This window comes from Balaenoptera borealis (assembly GCF_965194805.1).
Source record: "Balaenoptera borealis genome assembly, chromosome: 2".
Classification (NCBI taxonomy): Eukaryota; Metazoa; Chordata; class Mammalia; order Artiodactyla; family Balaenopteridae; genus Balaenoptera; species Balaenoptera borealis.
This window is the reverse complement of record NC_138867.1, coordinates 12,666,943-12,690,691: the sequence shown is the minus strand read 5'-3', so window position 1 is coordinate 12,690,691 and position 23,749 is coordinate 12,666,943. Positions and strand designations below refer to the sequence as shown.

At 44.3% G+C, this 23,749-nt stretch overlaps 1 protein-coding gene and 1 long non-coding RNA gene across 7 annotated transcripts in view; both read right to left on the bottom strand.

Annotated features, from left to right (window-relative positions):
* The window catches only part of TRIO (trio Rho guanine nucleotide exchange factor), a 373,499-nt gene that overhangs the window by 292,763 nt on the left and 56,987 nt on the right, over positions 1 to 23,749 (bottom strand). The gene's annotated exons all lie outside the window — the stretch shown is intronic.
* Positions 578 to 23,042, bottom strand: LOC309624143. Its single transcript, XR_014241786.1, has 2 exons — positions 2,511 to 23,042; positions 578 to 2,148 (listed from the first exon to the last, which is right to left on the bottom strand). It is a non-coding gene; the product is annotated as an uncharacterized lncRNA (long non-coding RNA).

The following is a 23,749-nucleotide window of genomic DNA, read 5'->3' as shown; positions in this document are numbered from 1 at the left end:
GCCCAGCCCAGCCTTCAACCTTCACAGGGTCGCCCTAAAATCCACCTGTACTAGCAGCTGGCAAGGGAGCGTTTTACAGGAGGAAGGGCCAGAAGCCCCCTTCCCCTAGACCGCGGACCCCAGTCAGAGAACATTCCCGCCTCATCAAATAACCCGAGAGGCCAGAGGGACTGGAACCTTCCCTGCAGGTGCCGCGAAGACTCGCCCACCGGGAGCAGTCAGCCCGGTCTGTGCGGTCCCCTCCCAGGCCCAGCCCCGACCCCTCGCCCGGCCTCCGGGCTCGCCCAGCAGTGATCAGCTGCCTCCCCTTGCCTGACCCCAGCCCCCATTCAGTCACACACGTCGCAGAGCTCTGACTCTTAAGGGGGGAACTCAAAGTTGACTTTTAATTTCTATTCCCCCTTTTTCTTTTGATCTTTATTTCCTTCCTGCCGTTTGTTAGTTCAGCCATTATGCACTGAGCACCGTGGCAGGCAGAACTCTAAGATGCCCCATGACACCCACGCCCAGCTGTGCCCCTCGTATAATCCCCTTCCCTGGAGCTGGGTGAGACCAGCGAATAAGGCTGATGATAGCCTTTAATTTTTACACACTTTACTTGTAACACACGTTATATATTTAACATAATGTTACAGAATTTAACCTATACACACAGTTAACACTGTGGTAGTCTATGCTCCTCTTTCTTTAATTTGAAAATGGGTGGTATGTCCTATTTCTCAGTTCTTTATCATTGTTCCAAACCTATAATTTCTACTTCCAGGCCAATATCCATTTAGAGTCAAGCCTCCAGAAAACAACTCAAAGACAATCGTTTTTTGTCAGCTGAAATTTTTTCAGCTCTGAGTCCTTCCACTCTTTTTCTATAAAACTCGTTTCTTATTTGTTCTGTATTGCTGGCTAGCAACTTATAACTCATCCATGAAAGCAAGCAGCCATCCACCCTTTCAAAGTTACTCTCTATCCTTTAAAAACTGTGTAAAGTCAATATGTTTCAGATGATGCTAACATTCTAGACCAGGTCATCCTCAGTGTTAACTTCTAGCATATTCTTCACTTCACTGTCTTCCTCAAAAGACCACAGGTTAACTTAGCTATGTCTCCTCTTATAGTAACCCAGTGTTGTAAAGTAACTTATAACTCATCAGTCTGCTCCATTTAAAAAATTATTTAAAAAGACAGACGCTAGAAATTCTGCTTAAAACAAACAATGCATATAAGGTTAACCTGAACATGATGTGGGGTTTTGGCTTCATATACCTTCTGAAAAACAAAATGTAACAAGTTTCTTCTTCCTTAAAAAAAATTAAGAAGTGGAAAATGGACAAACATATTAAGATTAAACATGTAAATTCTCAAAATAAAGATATGATTTAGTAGAATATCAAAGAAACACGGCTGCAACCTATGCCTGAGAAACACTTACCTCGGACTTCCCTGGTGGCGCAGTGGTTAAGAATCCACCTGCCAGTGCAGGGGACACGGGTTCGAGCCCTGGTCTGGGAAGATCCCACAGGCCGCGGAGCAGCTAAGCCCGTGCACCACAACTACTGAGCCCGTGCTCTAGAGCCCACGGGCCGCAACTACTGAGCCTGCGCTCTAGAGCCCACGAGCCATAACTACTGAGCCCGCGTGCCACAACTACTGAAGTCCGTGCACCTAGAGCCCTTGCTCTGCAACAAGAGAAGCCACCACAATGAGAAGCCCGCGCACCGCAATGAAGAGTAGTCCCTGCTCGCCTCAACTAGAGGAAAAAGTCCGCGAGCAGCAATGAAGACCCAACACAGCCAAAAATTTTAAAAGTAAATAAATAAATAATGTTTTTAAAAAAAAATTTACCTCCAAGTACTACTTTTAGGCCAAATGTGGATGCTGCCTTCACCCAGGTGCCCTGAAGGACATCAAGCAGAAGGGACAGCACATTTAATCAGCTGCAGATCCAAGCCAAGGGTTTGGGTATATTAAGCACTGAATGCTTATAAAACAGCATTTTTAAGAGAGTGGGTATCTCTATAATCCAACTTAGATTAAGACCAAAATTAGATGGGAATTTGAGCATAAAATGTCACGCATTTTAAAAAAGAAGGCAGTACACGTGCCAGAGAGAGACGGAGAGAAACAACAACCTTCAAATTAAAAATAAAGTACCTTTGGGCTTCCCTGGTGGCGCAGTGGTTGAGAGTCTGCCTGCCGATGCAGGGGACACGGGTTCGAGCCCTGCTCTGGGAGGATCCCACATGCCGCGGAGCAACTAGGCCCGTGAGCCACAACTACTGAGCCTGCGCGTCTGGAGCCTGTGCTCCGCAACAAGAGAGGCCGCGATAGCGAGAGACCCGCGCACCGCGATGAAGAGTGGCCCCAGCTTGCCGCCAACTAGAGAAAGCCCTCGCGCAGAAACGAAGACCCAACACAGCCATAAATAAATAAATAAATAAAATTTTAAAAAAAATTGTATAACTTACAGTAAAAAAATAAATAAATAAAAAAATAAAAATAAATAAATAAAGTACCTTTTTAGGGCCACAGAAATGCACAACTACCCAGCACCAGCCCAGCTTCCCAGAAACATGACCATTTCCCCTGGTTCTCACAAATCCCCTTGGATATAACTTCCTGCCTACACACTACCGGCTCCAAGGAGTTGCCTAGTTTCGAAAGAAAATCATTCTCCCTTTCTTCACATAAAGAAAGTATTCAGTCTCAGGGTCGGCTAGCCTCCACCTAGGCTCTGGAACCTAGTTCCAGAGTCTCTCTGCCTGATGGGTGGGAGACCAAGGAAATGCTGGAATGCAACTGACATCCCTCTCCTGCTGGAAAGCAGGGCTCGTTCCCCAGGAGCAGCTCTGGGAGTATGCAGCTGAGACTTGTGCATCAGTGGACAGCCTGAAGCGAGCTGCCAGCACCCCGTATATGACTCTGTTTACAGCATTCTCCCTGGGGGGCTCAAAACACTTGCATACATTTTGCTTAGCCATTCCGTATCTCTTTCAAGGTGAGGGAAGGAAACACTGCTTTTTCAAAGATGAAATCACAGGTTCTGAAGTCTGGAAGCACTCGCAGGGCTAGACGCTGTCCGCTAACGCTCTTGTTTTACAGAGGAAGCAGCTGGGCCCAACAGCTGAAGCTGTTACCTCGGATCCCAAGACTGGAGGCAGAGCCGGACTGAAAGTCTCCTGAAGTGACCCAGCCCGGCGGAGGACGGGACACCCAGTCTACCGTCTGCGCTCTCCCTTCTTCCATCTCCAGCTCTGCTCACGGAGGGCACGTGTCTAAAAGGCCGCCCTAGAAGCAGCAGTAAGAGTATTTGCCTCCAAGACAAAATGCTTCTCTCTAAAACTGTCATTTTTTAACAATCCTATTTTTTTCCCCCATGAGGGCAGCTCCCTCAACCAGGACTGTTTATCTTTCCCATTTCACGCCACCTGATTCCCACCCAGGAGGGAGGGCCAACCTAGGCGTGAGTCCAGGCCCTGATCTTAGCATCTCTGAGACACCATGGAGTCACCAAATCGAATCAATGTGGGCTGCAGTGTCCTTATCTGTAAAATGGGGGGAGGAGTCACCTCACAGAACTGTTAACAAGGTTTAACATAGAACAGGAAAAGCGCCTGCACAGGCAGGTCGAATTTCCTAAAGGTGCCCACAAACCCCTGCCTCGGAATCACATAAGACACTTGGTTAAAATGCAGGATCCTACGCCTGCCTCATAGATTCTGAGACAGAAGGTCTGGAGTGGGGCTGTGTTTCACTCGGTTTCCTGGGGGATTCAAATGCATGCCCAAGTTTGAGACCCACTGCAAGGACAGGTTAAAGGCTCCCCAGTATCTTTTATTTTTGATGTTCACCACAAAGTAGATGATTTACTTACTGGCTGGGGCACAGTCTAGACTGCAAACAACACAAAAGGACGCTGTGATGAGAAGGAACGCAGGGACACCGTCTAGTCTACTGGCTTTCAAACTTTATTGACCTCGACCCACGGTAAGAAACACAGTTTACAATGCAACCAAATAAGAACACATATGTCATAAACACAGACTTCACAGTCTCACAAAACAACCCTCGGTATGTGCAGTGAACTCTGATATTTACCATACTATTCTAACTTTTAATTTTTAAAACATGCTGGGGCTTCCCCGGTGGCGCAGTGGTTAAGAATCCGCCTGCCAATTCAGGTGACACGGGTTTGAGCCCTGGTCTGGGAAGATCCCACATGCCAGGGAGCAGCTAAGCCCGTGCACCACAGCTATTGAGCCCACCCACCACAACTACTGAAGCCCACGCACCTAGAGCCCGTGCTCCGCAACAAGAGAAGCCACTGCAATGAGAAGCCCGCGCACCGCAACGAAGAGTAGCCCCCGCTCACTGCAACTAGAGAAAGCCCGCACGCAGCAACGAAGACCCAATGCAGCCAAAAATAAATAAATTAAGATAAAATAAAAATTTAAGAAAGATGCGTAGGTAACAACCTACTGCTTGGAAAATAACCATTTATTTTATTTTTTTAATATTACACATTTATTATCTTAATAGTTCTTGAGGCCAGAAGTCTGAAATGGATCTCAATGGGCTAAAATTAAGATACCAGCAGGGCTGTGATCCCTTCAGGAGTCTCTCTGGGGAATCTATTTCCTTGCCTTTTCCAGCTTCTAGAGGCCAATACCAATCGATTTTATTTCCTCCAGAATTGGTTCTTCGACATTAGTCTGGTTCTCACGTAGGGATCCCGGTATTACACGGAGCCCTGAGCCCATCCCAGAGGCTCTGGCGCCTCACCCTGTGGGGCTCCTGGTGCTGCTGCTGTAAGGTCACCCCCCAGGATGAGGAGGCCTGGCCCACATCCAGGGCACTCTTTGAAGGACGGCACAGCCCAAGGAGGCAGCTCAGCATCACAGGTGAGGGACAGTGAAGTGAGGAGACCTACGGAAACCGTCAAGCCGCAACCCTGGTGGGTCTCCAACGACTACAGCCTGGAAGAGCCACCAGCTCTGATGGAAGAATCCAAACACAAGGGGACTGCATTCCTGCGGGGGCTGGGGCGACGCTTAGGGACGCTGAAGAAGGAAGCACATCTTTCCTCAGCACTGAAATGGGGGATAAAGACCCCAGGGCTGAGTGTTCTAAATAACAAAGCCCCGTCCAGAGAGGCCGAAAAGGGCTCTAGAAGGAGCTTTCCTGCTCCGCGGTGGAGGGGAGGAGGAGGAAAGCAACTGCCGGGTCAGCTTCTCACAGAGCAAACCCCCCAACATTACAGGAAAAGAAACAAATACTCTTCATCCCTCCCCACCCCACACACACCCCCCAACGCACCCGGCCCTACACTTAGTCTTCATATGCCGTTGGCTCTGCTAAAATCCCAGTCGTGCTTTTCCATTTAACAAACATTCCCCCGTGTCATGTCACCGCACTGGCCACGACCGATTTCGACAAACCCTGGGCCGCCTGCTTTCACCTCGGCCCAAGTCTCTCTCCTCATTCACCTCTGACGGCATCAGAAACGGAGGCACTTCCTTTTCAACCCTGTAAACGCGACACGGAAGCGCAAAGCCACAGCCTCCCTGGGTGAGGCGGCTCTACCCTTGCCGCACCGACAGGCTTTCAACGCGCCACACTGCGAACAGACAGACGCGCTGCTGCCGGCGGTGACTGCACGAGCCTCCCACTCCAGTAGCTCCAGTCCTCTCTGCAGGGTTTACTTATCTAGGAGAGTTCATCAGCCTTCGCAGGGACCGTTTCCCACGTTTCTCCTGCAATCAGAGTCCTGTTGGACGCAGAAGGCCGGCGTGGGGTCCGGGGAACGGACAGGGCTTGGGTTGGGGTCCGGGCTCTGGGCCGCTGCGCAATCAATGTGCCTGCGACTCTCCCACGTGCTGGGGGCGGGGGGTGGGGGTGGGAGGGGGCAAGTCTGGTGACTCAGCCACCACTGCCGTGAGCACCGGAGGCAGAGCCCTGCCCAGAGCGCCCTCCACCTCCCCCCTTCAAAGGAGACTGAGATTTTATTTTTCCTTGCGGACTGTAGTATCCCTGTATCCTCAGGGGTTTGGTTCCAGGACCCTCTGGGGATGCTTAAGTCCCACAGTCAGCCCTCTGTGACCACGGTTCCGGATCCACGGACGGTTCCGGATCCACGGATTCAACCAATGCAGATCGTGCAGTAGTGTATTTATTACTGAAAAACATCTGCGTATAAGTGGACCCAAGCAGTCCAAACTGTTGCTCGACGGTCAACTGGACTCTATTTTTTGTATTTTGATAGCCCTTTTGTGATACAGCTGACTCTCAGAGAGTCACTTAGCTCAGGTCCTTGGATGCTAATTGTTGGAAAGGTTAAGAATTGTTTCAAATTAAAACATGTCACAGCATTGAAACAATGTTTCTTTGGGGGCCTTAACACCAGCCTCTTACATGTGTCATTACGGTTTCATAATTAAATAATGAAAATTACTTTAACAATCATGAGACGCTCCTTGGTCACAGGCACCATCCAAAGCTCTTTACACAGACTACTTCGCTGAATCATCCAACAACCTTCCACTGCGGATCAGTCACCAACTGAGGCACAGAGAGGGCAAGAGCTTGCTGGAGATCACACAGCAGGAGGCTGGGAGCCCTGGCGCCCTGAGGGTCCTGCACTCCTTTGTCCATTCTTCTGCTTTTCTTTTTTTTTAAACCACATTTACATCTTTACTTACATAGTCTACTAAAGGAGGAAAATGCCAAATGCCCTTTATTAAAATATTGTGCTTATGTTCCTTTTAATTTCTTACTGAAGTTGGTGGTCAAATGTGAGGAACTGAAGACGTGTCCTTGTGGATGAGTCATTTACTTCTCAAAAGTCATTTTAAAATCCAACCTACTTAGAGAAGGTAAATGATAATCTTCCCCCTCCCCAAGAGACATAAATTATAGTTATACTAAAAATCAGCTAGTTAAAAACACCTTTATTCCTTTAATAAGAAAAGCAAAGTCTTGTTTCTAAAAGTTATTGAGTGTTTTTTTTTTAATTATTTATTTATTTATTTATTTTTGGCTGCATTGGGTCTTCGTTGCTGCGCGCGGGCTTTTCTCTAGTTGTGGCAAACGGGGGCTACTCTTTGTCACGGTGCATGGGCTTCTCATTGCGGTGGCTTCTCTTGTTGCGGAGCACGGGCTCTAGGCGCGTGGGCTTTAGTAGTTGCGGCACGCGGGCTCAGGAGTTGTGGCTCGCGGGCTCTAGAGTGCAGGCTCAGTAGTTGTGGCGCACGGGCTTAGTTGCTCCGCGGCATGTGGGATCTTCCCGGACCAGGGCTTGAACCCGTGTCCCCTGCATTGGCAGGCGGATTCTTATCCATTGCACCACCAGGGAAGCCCTACTGAATGTTTTTTAATGTTTGATTTCAAACTTGTAAAATGTTATTCATTTAATATTTTCCCAAACCTTTGACTCCCAACCTTAGACTAACATTACTAGCATTAGTAACATAAAAGAACAAGATATTTTCAGACTTCTCAATGAGAAACTGAGCAGTGTCGTGGCCGTGTGTCCCACAGAAAGGGCCCATGACCCTGACCGGTGCCATGGCCACCACAGGCACCCGCACTTCTGGAATGTGACCTGAGTTTGAAATAGCTGCTCGTGGTTTTCCTTTACCATTTTCTCATTAACTAGGTCAAGCGTGCCCTTGTCATCTTTGAGAAAAGGCAATTTTCCTGTAAATGAGAAATCTGACTTCAGCAACTAAGCGTGTCTGTGACTGAGCAAAGTGCACTGGAGCGTCACTGGACCCCTGATCCCACCTGTGCACACTTTCTGCTTGGGGTGTGGGGAGGGGAGGAAGAAACACGGATGACATGGGGACACTTAAATGACCACCCTCACGCGTCCTGAGAAGAAGAGGAGGCGGAGGAGTGCCCGGAAGGGCCACGGCCAACGGCAAGAAAGGGACCCCAAAAGGGTGCATCTTCACATGCAGAGATGTGTTTCCTGACTGTGTGCTCCCCTGGAGACCACGACAGGACAGAGTCACACACCTGACAGAGTGGACCCTGAGGGGCCGGGGGGCAGGGATCACACTCTATGGGGGCTAGCATTCGGGGTTCTGCTTTTTTTCAATTCCTGGCTCTAGGTAATCTTAATAACAAACATCCACTCGAAAATGAGAGGAATGGAGGACGTAGGACACAGCGAAACAGACGCGTCGTCGGAGAACCTAAGGCGTTTCCCCACCACCTCCCACTCGCGTCTGCGCCTCAGTCCACACGTCCAGGCCACTGCGCCCACTCCCTGAAGCCGGGGGTCCCCGAGGCCTCTTCATCCCACAGGGGGTTTCTGGTGGCATCCGACGGTCTTGAGAGGTGTGGCCAAGCAGGTAGGAGCCTGGCTCTGGGGCCGGGCTGCTTGATTCGAATGCTCGCTCCCCTTGCCCAGCCTTGGGGCCTCAGGCTGCCATCGACCCCACAAGTTTATTATAAGGATTTGGCTAAGACAAATGGGCCAGTGATAAGAAAAGAGGGAAAACAAATGCACTGACCTGGTTCAGGACACACTCAGGCAGTTACCCCCAAATTATGGAATCATGTTAAAAGATAAACATGCCAATTTACACCACTGCTTCCACACTAGCACGTGCCGAAAGGAATTACACAGACAACAAACAGTACGCCATATGAGGCACAGGGTCTTTAAAATCCAAGAGGTATGGCTCAAATCCACCATACGGGAGTTTACACTACACATTGGAAGAAAAGTCTCTTCATCATCAAGATACCTCAGTGTCGGTAACAGGAGAATTCGGAACCAGAGGTTATTTCTAAGAAATAATCAATACTCCAACAACCATTCAGCGCTCTCTGAATAGGTGGGGTATACAGCACAAACCCCAGCCGTCCACAAAAGGTGAAGCAAATACAGGAAAGAAGATAAAAATCACCTTGTCTGAAACACCACTTCTTCTTTTCAAATAATCGTATAAATAAACGGGCACACAAGACGAACACCAATGTTTGGACAAGTGGGACCCTATGGCCAGCACTGGACAAATGCTAATGCAGGGGGGACCAAGCCCATTCATAAATTCTAGAAGGGAAAACAGTGCCTGAAGTGTTTCCATAGTCGAACCAGATCACGGGGCAGATTCAGAGAACCTTGACAAAACGTATGGAAGGAAAGACTTTTCTACAGGCTAGCTAAGACAATGAAGAGTCATGACCACAATCTGAACAGCCAACTAAGCTCTTGCTATGTGCCAAGCATGGATTATCTCACTGAACCATCAAGATAACACTAAGAAGCAGATACCATTTATCACTCCTGATGCACAGAGAAGGTAAACTAGATGCCCAAGACCAAACAGCTATCAAGGGAGGGGTGGGTTCAAAGCCGACTCCAGAACACAAGTTCTTAATCACTAAAGTGTAAATAAATAAAAAATAATCAAATCAGCATAAATCAATAACCAGTTCTTAACACTAGTTTCTAGACTGAAACCCAGTTGTCTATTTAGAAAGAACAAGACCAGTGATTTGGTTTCTCAATTTCTACATATAAAACTATGGAGGAGTAGAAATTAACTCATGTCATCGGTGAAATCGCAAATAAAGATTTGTGCACACAAATGAGATCACACACTTCCTGAGATCACTACATCAGAGCTAGAGAGACCTTAGGGGTCATTTAGCAGAGTCTTCATTTTATGGATGAAAAATCAAGGTTCAGAGAAGGTGAATAAAGTTCCCAAGGTCACATATAAGGAATCCAGGTCGAAACAAAGCCGAAGGGAAAAAGAAAATGAAATTTTTATCACTAGCACGTTCACTAGTAAAATATAAAAGCATAATAAAGTGCAATACACTTCTAGGCTATTTTACTTATGTAAATTCATTTCTCTGTTCTTACTATTGAACTAATAAGCATTCTAGCTACTTTAATGTAAAAGAAAAGAAAGGAAAAAAAAAAACCCACCATACTGCTGATTTGAAATCAATGAGTGAGGCAAAATGATCTAAGATAGGATGTGTTTCATTACCTAAGGGGTTTCCTTCACGCAGGTCAGAAGCAAACAGAACGTACCCTAGTCTATACACATACATCGACTGATGTCAATCGACAAATCAGTGAGGTCCTATATCATCATCAGACCGGAATATAACACTCAGTTTAATCCATCCATTAAAAGATCATTACGTGAAATAAAGTGACAATAGAACTGATTTCTGATTTGTATTATAATAGGTTTTCATTCCTTCTACTGTATTCTTTCTAGCTTTCTAGCGAGCTATGGGAGATGTAGACTTAAATTAATAGATTATTCGTAACCTTTTCAAAAAGCTGTGTGTCGGTCAGGTTAACCTGTATTTTCAAATCACCCTGAGATCACCCTCTGGGCTTGCAGAAAGCAGCAGGGGAGGAGATGCCTGCTGAGCTGGCCAGCAGTTTTAGCGTGGCCAGACACCTCTGAGACTTGAACCAAGATCCTCAGTTTCCCTGTCTGTGAAATGAGGCAGGAGAGACGCATCTTCCAGTGGCCCTGCCTATGTGACCCACGGCCTCTCCTTCCTTAAGACCTGGAGGTTCGTCCGATTGTGAACACCAAGGCTTAGTGGTCTGCCAGGTTAGCCAGAAGACACCAGTGCCAACAAATCATTGCCAGCCTTCGCGATGGCGCCCAGTCCTTCTCTAGTTTTCCATACATGTGTGATTGAAAGCAAAAGGAAACTGACCACTTTCACAGGAGCACACTGTAGGTTACAACCGTGCCGAGATAGTCTGGGGCTCGTCAGACTGTGCCTTCTTTCTCAATGTGATCACTAGTCGTTTGGTCAGTTAATTTTTAACCAAGTCAGTTAAAGCAGAAAGCCATTATAAAGACACCCATTAAAGAATCTGTCTCTTTCCTCCTCCTGCTCAGTATGACACAATGCCAAGTCCACTTTAAGAGCCTGGCCCCTTATTTCTGGACCTGGGCTAAGGTCTTTTCTTTGAGTATGAATCCCTGGATGGGACGTCTTCACTGGCTTACTTGCATAAACCCGAATATGCCAATTCTAGTATTGGTCCTCAAACGGAGCTGGCATATAGAATCACTCCAGAAGAAAGCTAAGGGCAAAGTGCTTACAGATATTTACAAAAATTTCCCTTTTTACAATGGTCTCTCCCACACTTGATATGACAGTTTATTTTAAATGCATTGCCTTTATCAAGTCTTCCCATATCATTCACTTTAGCTTTTACAGAAATTTATTCTTTTCCCACTCACGTCTTAAACACTTAGATAACATTTAATTAAATTATATACTGATAGTAAAAGTACACCTGACATAAACGAGTTTGGAAACAAACATGGCTTAAGTGCACTACTCAACAGGTGAGCACCAAGCGCCCTAGCTTGCTAAGCTACAGGCTCTCCTCTCCCAACAGCTAGTTAATTACAGGTTGATATTCGTTTTTAAGAAGGAGAAGAGGAGGAGGGGGGAGGGGGGAAATGTATTTTCCTTCCCCTTCATTGCACTCACAGGCATCCTTCTGCCCCAATTTAAATTGCTGATGTTTTTAAGTACAAAGCAGACTTGTTTCCCTCTCATCCTTGTCAGTGTTTGTAAGGTTATTTGCACAAAACAAACATCTAGGAAGAGGAAGAACCTCTCACCTGTTCTGAATCCCTCTAACATATACCATTCATGTTCCTCATGGTACTCAAACCTTTCTCAGAGGCAATAAATTTTACATCAGGAGATCAGACCACTTAGTCTCAACTCCGTCACTAACCGTATACTGCTTTCATCAAAGCTTGCCCTGTTGGGTTTCTTTGATTGCTAGAAAATAAGTGAACTGGCATGAGTCCTGCATGAATAAAAGACATGAGAATCACTTTCTTAAAATTCCTGACCCAAATCAAACACAATAGGTAAATTAAAAAATAAAGCAGTGGGGTACCAAACCCCCTCTTCCTGGCCACACTCAGCAGACTTTACGTACCCTAGTCAGAACGGGACCATTTGCTTTGTTCTCCCAATCTTTCAGGAAAAGTAAAAATTTTCCTGAAAACTAAAAAAAAAAAAATCTTTCTTATCTCTTCAATAATGCCAACAATTCTTACCTACCTGTTCCAGCCCTTCCTTGGGCACTTCTGCTATTTGTAATTGGCCCAGGCTAGCATTTAAACCTTGAACAGGCTTTGTGAAACACCCTGCGTGCCTGCGACGTGATTCAATGACAGCAGTGCATGTGCGTGTCTTAGCATGTGCACAACTGGACTCGTCCTTAGACTCTCACAACCGTGCAAAGCTCTGATAACGAGTAGTCGCTCCTTTCAAGATGAAGGTACGAGAAGGCCAAAACAAGGGACATGGTCAAGAATTTTTTTTAACAATTTTAAGAACAGATGTCACCTCTTATTTATATATAAAGTGGTATCACAAGCACACGAAAATAAGAGAGCATGTAGCAAGCAAAGCCTCATTTAAAACAAGCAATTCAAAATTGCTTTATTTTTTCAAATATTTAAATTTTTAATATTCTATTTTAATATCAATTTTTTATTCAAAAAATCAGTTTGTTCCTCTTCTGTAAGTATCAATTACTTCTGTAAGTAATTGATACCTGTGCATTCCACATTCAAATACTGGATTATGTCAGAGAAAATGCTCTTAAAGTAATAAAGGTTGTAGCCAACTAGAAGGAAAAGGGTTTTTTCCCCCCTTTTTTCCTGATCACGGATTAGGGACTATACTGGTAATATCAAGCTTCTTCTCACAGAAATAATGCTGCATTATTAATCTGACAGCAGAGAAAAAGGTATCAAAAGCACCTTTTTGTGTTTCATGATAATTCTATTTCCAGGAATCGTGTACCAGTCTTCTCCATGCACACGCACACCCCAAACCTAGCATTCAACAAATACTGTACTGACTGAGAGCTTTATTTAAGCAAAAAGATGTCCAAGGATGAAGCCAGTACAACTCTGACCCTCTTAGAATTTAGTCAAATCAGATAACCAGGAGTTTCCACCCTGGCCTGGAGAAGCTGGCCGGGCGCTCTGAAGGTTCAGCAGAAGCCAGCCCACTGTGCTGGGTGGGGTGTGACTCTTCTGAGGGACCACAAGCCCACACGCCAATCAGCATGGGCCCTGGGCCAACCTGGGTGACCAGGAGTCTTCCAGGCCCTCAGAAACCTGCCCGTTGGTCCTTGAAAGGATGGAGCTCATCCACACCTATTCCTAATTCTTTCCCTCTGAGATCTCTACAATAAGCATAACTAATACATTTTAGCCACTACTTTATTTTTGTCTATTATATTTCTCTTTATACTTTTAATTCCATTTAGAAGTTTTTTCCCTCGTTGTACTGATTTGATCAGAACACTAAAAAAATTTCCATATTCTGTTTCTTAAACACATATCACATATTTGAAAAACCTGTTTAAAATCATATCTGTATTCAGATCTAGCCCAGAGAGGACATCTGTGACAAAAAGACCTTATTTCTAAAGAAAGGATTTTAAACTTACAAACAAAAAGAAACTTAACAGAGTTTGCAAAGGAAAGTCCTATATACACTTCAGCTGGTACATGCTTGTTTTAATAGTTTAATCTTTCAGTCACATGACAAAATATTCCACTGTTTCAGATTTTACATTATTGTGTAAGTGAGTATGTTATATTATAGATTAATTCACAGCAGGGGCAAGTTTACAGTAATAATGACTGCTTATGTTGTTAGTACATTTAAAGTTAGTAATAGTAAACCATTTCAGAATATGGGCTTTATACCAGGTATGTTTATAAATAGGTTTATATTACTCACTATTCATAATAAGCATTTTGCAGGCCCTAAGTATTACATGTTAACATCTGAACTTTCTGTAGCAAATCTTTGAGATGATAGTTCTTTCTGAGATAATAAACATCCATCTCTTTGATTCTTCCCTTTTTGAGGAACTGATTTTGGTAGCTGTTATAAACATGAATCATTGGTCTAATTATAACCTATAGTTCTCATTGGAAAGTTAGAAAACCAAGTCAAAAGGTCACAAAATAACATTAATATGACTTTCTATTTTTTGCATTACAGTTGACCCTTGAACAAAGCAGCCATTAGGGGTGCCAACCCCTGTGCAGTTGGAAATCCAGGTACTGCTATCTCTGCCTCAAAAACAAAGAAACTGATAAAGGACTCACCCCGAGGCCAGAAGCTGAGATAGTCTGGACAGAATCAGGGCTCAAACCCTAGTTCTTTGGATTCCACATTTTGTGATCTCTAATCACACACACACTTATCCCCACACTTAAAGATCTGTAAAATGAAAGTACAGGTACTATATTTATAGAAAAAAATCTGTGCATAAGTGGACCTGCACAGCTCAAACCTGTGTTGTTCAAAGTTCAAGTGTATGAAGACTCCTCAAAAGCTCTGCCTACTCCCTTACTGGCATGGCTACAGGTGGCCACCAGTACACTTAAGCAATTCCTAAAAGTATCAAGGGAACAGATCCAAGATTTGGCCTGAGGGCTCATGACGAACTGACGAGGGCAGGAGTGGGGAGGCTGGCAAGAAGGGAGAGGAAAAGGGGATAATGGGATGCAGGAAACTGCCAAGGACAGAAGAACACTAACAGAAGGGCTGAGTGAGGACAGGGAGCCTCCTGTGGGTGCATCACTCTTGCCCCAGCATCATTCTTTGACATCCATCTCACTTACGCTGACTTCAGATTTTAATTTTAATCTAATTTAGAACTCCTGGACAATAAATAAGGCTAAGCAGAATAAGTTGACACTTTAAAATCATATAACAACTGATGAAAAAGTCAGGGTGATAATATCTATGGTTCGTATTGAAATAAAAATTTGACTCTTTCCTTTTTCTTCCATGGTTTTCCTTCCAAACAATTATGAAACAAGAAAACATTGTTTCAAAAAGTATTGGGTGGGCCAAAAGGTCCCTTCGGTTTTTTCTAGTAGCACTTAGTTGTCATTAATTTCATTTGAAACAATTTTGTTAGATTGTATGTGACAGCTGTCATATCAGAGTGCATTTAAAAAAAAGACTTATCAAAATTGGTGAATTTTTGTGTAGCCATTTTAATGTTGAAAATGGAAGAAAAAAGCAACATTTTTGGCATACTATGCTTCGTTATTTCAAGAAAGGTAAAAATGCAACGGAAATGCAAAAAAAGATTTGTGCAGTGTATGGAGAAGGTGCTGTGACTGATCGAACATGTCACAAGTGGTCTGCGAAGTTTCATGCTGGAGACTTCTCACTGGACGATGCTCCACGGTCGGGTAGACCAGCTGAAGTTGACAGCGATCAAACCGAAACAATAACTGAGAACAAGCAATGTCATACCATGCGGGAGATAGCCGACCTACTCAAAATATCCAGATCAAGTGTTGAAAATCATTTGTACCAGCTTGGTTGTGTTCATTGCTTTGATGTTTGGGTTCCACATAAGTTAAGTGAAAAAAACCTTCTTGACCATATTTCCACATGTGATTCTCTACTGAAACGTAATGAAAACGTTCCATTTTTAAAACAAGTTGTGACGGGCGATGAAAAGTTGATACTGTACAACAATGTGGAACGGAAGAGATTGTGGGGCAAGAGAAATGAACCACCACTAACTACACCAAAGGCCGGTCTTCATCCAAAGAAGGTGATGTTGTGTATATGGTGGGATTGGAAGGGAGTCCTCTATTATGAGCTCCTTCCAGAAAACCAAACGATTCATTCCAACCAGTACTGCTCCCAATCAGACCAACTGAAAGCGGCACTCGACGAAAAGCACCCAGAATTAGTCAACAGAAAACGCATAATCTTCCATCAGGATAACGCAAGACCGCATGTTTCTTTGATGACCAGGCAAAACCTGTTACAGCTTGGCTGGGAAGTTCTGATTCATCCACGATATTCACCAGACATTGCACCTTCGGATTTCCATTTATTTCGGTCTTTACAAAATTCTCTTAATGGAAAAAAAATTTCAATTCCCTGGAAGACTGTTCACCTGGAACAGTTCTTTGCTCAAAAAGATAAAAAGTTTTGGGAAGATGGAATTATGAAGTTGCCTGGAAAATGGCAAAAGGTAATGGAACAAAAGAGTGAATACGCTGTTCAATAAAGTTCTTGGTGAAAATGAAACATGTGTCTTGTATTTTTACTTTAAAAACCGAAGGCACTTTTTGGCCCACCCAATACTTGAAAGGAGATTTAGAAGAAACTAGTATTCCTCTCGACTGTCTCCACAGGCCTGGAAAAGTGAGGCCTGACAGTGGCCCTGACGAAAGGGGGCCTAAGTTAAAGGATGTCTGGACAGTGTCCGAGGCTAAATACACTCGGTCAACAAGGAGGCACCAGTAAGGGGCGGGGGACCGTGGGAAACCAGAACACCCCAGTTCAGGTCAGGGTTCACTCAACGATTACGTATATGGCTTCCGCAAGCCACAGCCTCATTAGACTCAGTTTCTCCACCTGTAGGTGAGGAAGTGAGACAAAGTCTTGTACTCGGAAGCGATGTTTGGTTTCTTTGAATGATATGATGCCATCTCATGCTTCCGACCTTCAACACAGAAACGGCCCCAGCATCTAACTTCTGATCTTCCTTCAAAACTGAAGTAAAGGGTCCGCCAGCTCCTCCATTCGGACTTGACACCTCCTCCTCGGGTGCCCACATCCCACACGCCCTGTAGCCTGCGATCACCTGCTCCCTCGCCTGGCTAGCCTCCTCCACTGACCCAGGGTGCCCACCAGTGGGAGGAGAGGTAAGCCAGCACCATCGGGACTGACTGCTGGGGGCACAGCAATGCTCCTCCCCTCCCAGGCTCCTCTCTTCCTAAACCTGAGTCTGATAAAATTTCCTGGCACCCTTAAAATACTGCTTGGAGGTATGATAGGTATTTTCTTAAAGACCTTTGCTATAAAACTTACAGCTCTGCTCATAAGACACTTAATCACAAACACAAGCAAAAAAGGGAGAGGGGGGCACAACGGGGTTTGGGGTGGGGGGAGAACATGAATATCCATAATGTCTTTGTTTCCAAGAAACAAACTACAAACAAAAGAATGCGAAACAGTTGGGCTATTTCATTATGCACATGTTCTTAGACAAGCAAAACTACCTAAGGGCTATTTTTACTGTGAATTTTGTTAAATCTTTTTAAAATACACTTTAAAGCATTGAGGAATAAACTGGTTCTTCCACACGATCCCTCAAACAACACAGGGTTCTTCTAAGCCGTGGAGTTCAATTGGCTGCACCGGAAAACAGGCACAAGGATTGTTGCAGCAGCACCTACCAAGCAATACTATGTAAGTTTCACCCTAAATGAGCAACAGTCCATGACTGGTTTAACACATTACGGTACAAGCAATAGAATAGTAAGCGATCATTTACAAACGATGATAATACACTGAAGTAACCACAGAATAAACAACAGAATTAATGACAGACACTTGCTTCAAAGTGATCCAGGTGGTAGGGAACAGAGATGAACCAAGACAGACCATGAAACGATCGCTGAAGCCAAGTGAAGAGTACATGGGTGGTACTCTTCCAACTCTAGGGTGGTCACGACCAACTCTATTTTTATGAATGTCTGAAATGTTCCAACATAAATTTTAAGATGTGATGGCCAAAACAGTTCTAACACAGAAAGCTCTTCATGATATATTCTTTAAAACATGTCATGAGGTGTTTTAATGAAGTGAAATTTATATACCACAAAATTCACTCATTTTAGCAGTCAGGGTGCTGTGGTCAGAACACCTGAAATGTGGCCACCTGGTCTGCCAAGTTACAGACTCTGAGAACTGAAAAGAATTTACCATCACTGGTCCTCAGTTTCCTCTTCTGGAAAATCAGTATATCATCTACCTCTGAGAATTGCATGAAACAGCAAACGGCAAAGGGTTTTCTGCAAATTGCAATTTGTCAGATAAATTTTGATCACACCATTTTTTAAAATATTTACCCATTTTAAGTGGACTGTTCAATGAGTTTCAGTAAATTTATAGTCGTGCAACCACCGTCACCATCGATTTTAGAATACCTGCATCAATCCAAAGTTTCCCTTGTGCCTCTCTGCAGGCAATCCTCTCGCCTACCCCTAGGCCAAGGCAACCACTGGTCTGCTTCTATCTCTATAGTTCTGCCTTTTCTAGAAATTTTATATAAATGGAATCATACAATATGCAGTATTTAGCATCTGGCTGCCTTCTCTTGTTGTTGAGGGTCATATTTTTGGGGGGCATGTGTCAGAAGTTTGTTCCTTATTGGGGAATTTCACTGTATGGATATGATATACCATATCTTGTTTATCCGTTCACCAGGTGGTGGACATTTAGACTGTTTCATTTCTGCTATTAGGAGTAATGCTGCTGAGCATTTGTATGAAAGTCTTTGCGTGAGCACATGTTTTTATTTCTCTTGAGGCAGATACCTAGAAGTAGAATTGCTGGTTCATATGGAAAGCATGTGTTTAACTTTTTAAGAAACTGCAAACTGTTTTCCGAGGTGACTGTATAATTTTATATTCCTGCTGGCGATTTACGAGGGTTCTAGTTTCTCCACGGTGTCACCAACACTTGGTAGTGTCAATCTTTTCATTGCAGCCATTCCGGAAGGCGGGTAGTGGTATTTCACTGTGGTTTAAATTTGCACTTTCCTAGTGACTAACGATATTGGACATTTTCCCATTTGTTCATTTGGCCTCCATATATCTTCTTTGCTGAAGTGTCTATTCAAATCTGCTGCTCATTTTTTAATTTAGTTATTTTCTTACTATTGAGTTGTAAAAGTTCTTCATATAATCAGATCCTTTATGGGATATGTGACCTACAAGTAGTTTCTCCTGATCTGCGGCTTGTATTTTCATTTTCTTAAGGGCACATTTTAAAAAGCGAAATTTTTTAAATTTGATATTCAATTTATCAACTTTTTCTTTTGTTGTTCATGCTTTTTGCATCGCCTCTAAGAAATCTCGCTGAATCCCGAATCACAAAGATGTTCTTTATACTGTCTTCTAGAAATTTACAGTTTTACATTTAGTTTTCTGATACATTTACATAGCTTGTTCCTTGGTGGAGAAAAAACTAGTAATAAAACTGTATTACAAAATGACCCCTTTGAAAAATATGTAAAAAATATGATTACGTATGCTTCTATATAGTTAAAGGCATACAAACATACATAAAAAGAGAAAAGCCTAAACGGATATATACCAAAACAGCAGATAGGTACTTATATTTTAGCGAGTTTTATTTTCTTCTTGTTTGGCAGTACTTAGGAATGACATATAATAAAGTGGCTTCAAAATGCTATACTCCAAATGGCAGGCTCTGTCTCACACAGACAGTGAATATGTACTTTAGTCATGCACAAGCTACACAAAGATATCATCAAAAGAGAATGACAAATTTCAGAAGCAGGCAGCCAACTGTCAGGCTGTGTGTAGGCCAGGACGGAAGCAGCAGCTGGAGACATCCTGGAGGTCAGGAGGACGTTAGGGAAAGGGGTTGCTGAGACCTCAGAGAGCCTCATGGTTAGAAAAAAGAGTTGAGTTAAACTTCTGGAGGTGAGAAACATCTGGAGAGTCTGGTCTCAAGTTCAGTGCAGAGAATGCAAAGTTCCCAAGACTGTAGCCAAAAATCTGGATGAACCAAGCAACATGTTCAATTTTTTAAAAGAAGCTTCTTTTTTTCAAGAGTACCTTGTAAGAGGCAAAAATGGTATGTTCTAGAATGCTAGTAACTGTTATACGTTGAGTTTTTAACAACACAGTGGCCAGATAATAAAAATTCGTGAGTTACTACAGAGTGTGGTATGCAGTTCTTCGTGAATTAAGTTTAATTACAACAGAAAGATTCCTATTTTGGCCAGAAGCTTTTATCCTTCTATCCTTGGCCAATGAACTTCAGAAACAAGAGAGATCTTCATTTTGAACCAAACGTAATGAACAGTATGTTTCACTGTAAGGTCCTCAAATGCGGAGGACCTACTACTGCTCACTGCTGGCAGTACTTCCGAATGAAACAGGAGCCGCTTCAATAGGCTGATGAATTCTTAATTCCTGCTTCTCTGGCTCACACGTCCTACTTTCCAAAGAACACGCACCCCACAGAAGAGGAGCCGAGGGAGAAGCAAGCGATAAGCTCCGTCCGCCTCAACTCCTCGGAGCTCAGGCCCCAGAGCAGGCGCTTCGTGCAGCTGCAGCTTACACAGCCATGTTCTCTGGCAGATCCTTCTGGCAATAGCTGATAATTCAGGACGACAGAATCCTGTATCCTCCTTAATCCGTGGGCCCTTCGCTTCGCACCACAAATACTGACGTCAGCCTCTACTACAGCCAGGGAAGAACACAGACAGCAGGAAAAAAGCTGGGCCTGCACACGTTCAAGAGGGGCGACACCAGGCCCCCAGGCTTCCTTCCAGCAAGCCTGACAAATACCCGTAACGACGGTTATTAATGAAACACAGGCAGCGCGGATGTGGTGCCATGCGGCCTGCGGGAGGCCCCCGACGGTACCAAGTGATTTCCTCAGCACGGCCCCCGGTGAGCGCTGCTACCGTCCCCACGCCACAGCAGGGATGCTGAGGCAAACGAGGTGAATGACCGGCCCAGGTCGCAGCCCCTCCTCCCCACCAGCAACCTCAGGGTCACCGTCCACACTACACTGTCTGAAACTCGGAAGGACGTCTTGATAGGAGACCGGCTCCCCACAGGGGTCTTGTTTCAGACAGCCCCTTCCCCAAATCTTTTGTTGGCAATGACACTCTCTCGTTTGTTTCTCCAAATCGCTATTCAATTCGATGTGTTTCACTGAACTTGAGGGCACTTTTCCGGTACACTGACCATGCGATGGCCGTCCACCTGCAGCTGCCCAGAGGGGCCAGGCCCACGCTTCCGGAGGACGACCTGGCAGAGGAAGGAGGGCAAGTCACACTCCTCCGTGCCCGCTGCCCGAGGAGAAAGGGGCTCTCCTTCCCCTCCTGCACCCCACAGGGCAGGCAGCCCAGGGCCCCAGCCCCTCACGCCCTCCACTCGGCTCCCAAACTACCTGTGCAGTAAACAGACAGGCCGGTGCCTTCCTCGTCAATATTTTATTGGAAGAGGTCAAGGCGAAGTCTAGTAGTAGCACAACCACCGATAATGCGTGTTTGGCTTCAAACAAGACATACAATTCCAATGAAGCATTTCCCAAAATATAAAAAGCATAAACAGCTTTTTGAAGTCTATAGCTAGCGGCAGGTCCTAATACTTTTATCAAAGTCTAGAAAAACTCAAAGCCTCCACTGACAGCTTTTCGTACCAGAATCATTCAAGACATCCCTCAAGATCCCAGCGAGAGAGAGCTGCAGCGTGAGTAGCAGATGGCTTCGGAGGTGCAATGTAACAACGACAAGACAACAAAAAGGGGGAAAACACCAGTTTCACTATACAGTCAGCCGGAGCGCATTTCCTCCCTGGATTCTGTCCACGGCTTCCGGTGCTGCTCACCCTGCACCCCGCCCGCTCTTACCGCCCAACCCAGAGCGGGTTCAGAGCCTTTGCCCGGAGGGACCAGGCTCCCGGGTCCGGAGCCCCTCCCACGCCGGGACAGGGACCCTCAGGTGCTTCTGGTGGGGGGGGGGGGGGGGGGGGCTCAGTGTCCCTCCACAATTCGCTCACATTCTTGAGGACACTGAGAGGCACACTGGACGGTCAACAAAAATGTGAAAAAAAAAAAAAAACTAAGAATTTATTACTTTTTGTACTAAGACTATAAAAAGGTAATTTGAATACAAGATCTCTGTCTTCATAATATTATTCCATTATTAAGTACAGAACCAGAAAGAGCTGACCAGCAAACATGTTCTGTAAAATATCACCTCCCTAACCTGATTCTGAAGAAAACTGGCAGAACTAAGATGCCTAAGATGATGTCCGCATGGCAGTCCTTGGCAGGGGCCCTGTTTCTGGAAACAAGGACTGAAGCTGTCTATTTTTCCTTTTATTATTATTTATTCTTTAACAAAGATGCCAAAATGAATCCTCTAGCGTGGTTACCTTCAAAGGAATCACCCTGGGATGCTCCAGACCTACTCCAGCACACGCTCCAGAAAACCCGCCCACGCTCAAAGGCATCCGGAAGCTCTCTTTTCAAATTGCCCACGTACCCTGGGCACATTCTCTGGAAGATTCTTAATCCAGTAAACTGTTATTCTTTCAGAACAGGGTAGCACTTGGGAAATAAGTTAATCATTCAGTGCCATGCACAGGTGAGTGGAATAAAGAAACCTGGTTACTCCACTTTTTAAAAGTTAAGAATATACCTGGAATATCAGGTATCTACCGCCTAACAATCCACCCAGAGCAACGATGTCCGGTTTCTCATGAGTCTGTGGGTTGACTGGGTGGTTCTTCAAGATTATAAATAAAATCATAAATAAAAATTATAGATGACTGGGACAGATATACTGGTATTCACAGCAGGGGACGCTGATACTGAAAATTACTTCAACTTGTGTACAGGGCCTCAGAATAGCCTAGAACTGTTGTCTGGGCTGGCCTTTTATGGGACTTTCACAAGGTGGTAACCTTCATTTTCATCTATTTTCCTGAAACTGTCAAAGCAAAGTAAGGACGATCGCCACTTGGGCCCACCTATACCTCTGGGCCCAGATTTTCAATCACTTCTGTGTTTCTGCTTTTATTTAATGTAGGTCTTCTGATCTGCAGACAATCAATACTTTAAGAAAAATGAACAATTTATTCAGAGTTAATTAGTGAGCAGAACTAATTCATTAATATTTTCAAAGTAAATCTGACTAAGCGAAGCAATAAAAAGAACCTCTCCCTTTATCCAAGTAAGGGATCATCTCAGACCGCAGCTCCTCCTACCCTCCATGAAAAGGTTCTGTTATCAGAGTAGTTACACTTAACCCTCAAAGTTAACAAATAATGCAGCCAAACATTCTTGAAAACTACAGGTCGTGACCTTAGCAAAGTGTTACAATCAAAATGCAATGCATTTACCTGTAACCAATTCAGTGTTAGAAGTCCTATTTACAAGCATGTTTTAATGTTTAAAAACTGCTATGGCTTAGGTACGATTTGAACTCTTATCATACTTTTGTTGTATGGTAAACAGAAACAAAATCTTAAGTTACTCCAAAACATAAATGCAGATCAGAAATAAGTTTTCCTTCTGGATACAATTATCTTTGAAAGAATAATGATGTTTTAAAACATCACTTAAACGTGGAAAGAGAATTTTTAGCTAACTTTGAAAAAGCAAAACTCAGTCGTTTAATAAAAGAGAGGAAAAATCAACTCAATAAATGGGCAGTTTGTTCATACGCTGGAACTGAAAATATTATCTACCATCAGTAACCACACCAAAGCAGAAACTGAGAGGAGGCACTCTTATTGGATGAATGGCTTTATTATACACTATGAACCCAAAAAGCACAGCATCTTTCCTCTTATTGGAATTATACGCGCCTCCCCCAGCGGCTCTACAGCTGGTAGGTCTTTCAATCTCTGCTTGCAGATCCAGGCACCAATTTTGAGGTGGACCCAGGCCCAGTGAGGAAAATACTAAGCCTAAATTTAGTCAACAGGTATTGGACAATCACAGTAATACTGGATGTGCCCTGGGAGTCCAGATATGAAATACAGATGTTTACTCCCTGCCTCAAGAAGTACTGAGGAGACTGAAATAAAACATATAATCAACACAGGAAGTACTCAATTTGACAAGTACAATTAAAGACTTAGGACAGGATCCTGCAAAGTGTCTA